Raw genomic sequence first — 1,040 nt, 5'->3', positions numbered from 1 at the left:
CATATTGACATCAATGACAACATACAATGTCATTATGTCCTCATACCGGTTCACATAATGCCAACACAACTCCCCTTAAAGGCAACTTAGGGGAATGTAGACTCAAGCTAACAATGCAAGATGGGTCTAGGCTACAAGGCCATGTTAGGTACCCATGTACAAATACAAATACAATTAAAGCAATGTAATCTCTCACAAATGGAGAAAGGGAGAAAACCACATGGGAAACCCCCCCCCCCCCCCAAAAGAGAGATGAAAATATAAAATAAATTGACAGTTGAGGATGGGTTTGTGCTTCGCAACTAGGATTTGAGCTAGGGCACCCGCACCCTAGCTCATGGTCATTCTTCCTTACTGGTGCGTTGTGTGGGGGTCTCTGTTTCAATTTGGGAGGTCTAATTTTATTTTGCTTCGACCAATCTACGTTGTTATGTTCATTGTGTTCTTGTTTGGTGACGTCATTGGGTGTGGTGGGGACATGTGGCTCATCTCTGGGATGTTTCCTTGGACACGAGTGCTATGGTCTTTATGGGCTATGTTTGGACAACCTTTTTCCTCTATTTTTGGTGGGTTGTGTTTGGATAGTTGGGACGGTGCTACATGGAGTTGTCATTTTGGTTCTTCATTGCTAGGTGTTTTTCTTTTCTAGTTTGTGGTGGGGTGTGAGCTTGGTGCCAAGGGTGAGTGGTGGTTGGGCAGGGCTAGGGGGGTGCCCACCCTTAATATTTTTTAGGGTTTTGATTTGCATGCAAGGCGTGAGGGCTCAAATGGCCATGGCATATGGAGATATGTCTTGAGCTTCTTTGGATTTGGACTTTTATGCAGTGGTTGGTTTGAAGTATCCTAATCAAAGCACTAATGCCCTGAGCTTCTTCGGATTTGGACTTTTGTGCAACGGTTGGTTTGTAGTATCCTAATCAAAGCACTAAGTTTTTGGATAATAGTCTTTTCGCTCCGAGTGAAGGAAATATGGATGTCAGCTTGTCAGGTGGTTGTCAGATCACAACAATTAATGGGTGTTTGGAGAAGTGTAAAGAGAG

The sequence above is a fragment of the Cryptomeria japonica genome, chromosome 6 (genome assembly GCF_030272615.1).
Source record: "Cryptomeria japonica chromosome 6, Sugi_1.0, whole genome shotgun sequence".
NCBI classification, from domain to species: domain Eukaryota; kingdom Viridiplantae; phylum Streptophyta; class Pinopsida; order Cupressales; family Cupressaceae; genus Cryptomeria; species Cryptomeria japonica.
This window is presented reverse-complemented; position numbering follows the sequence as displayed.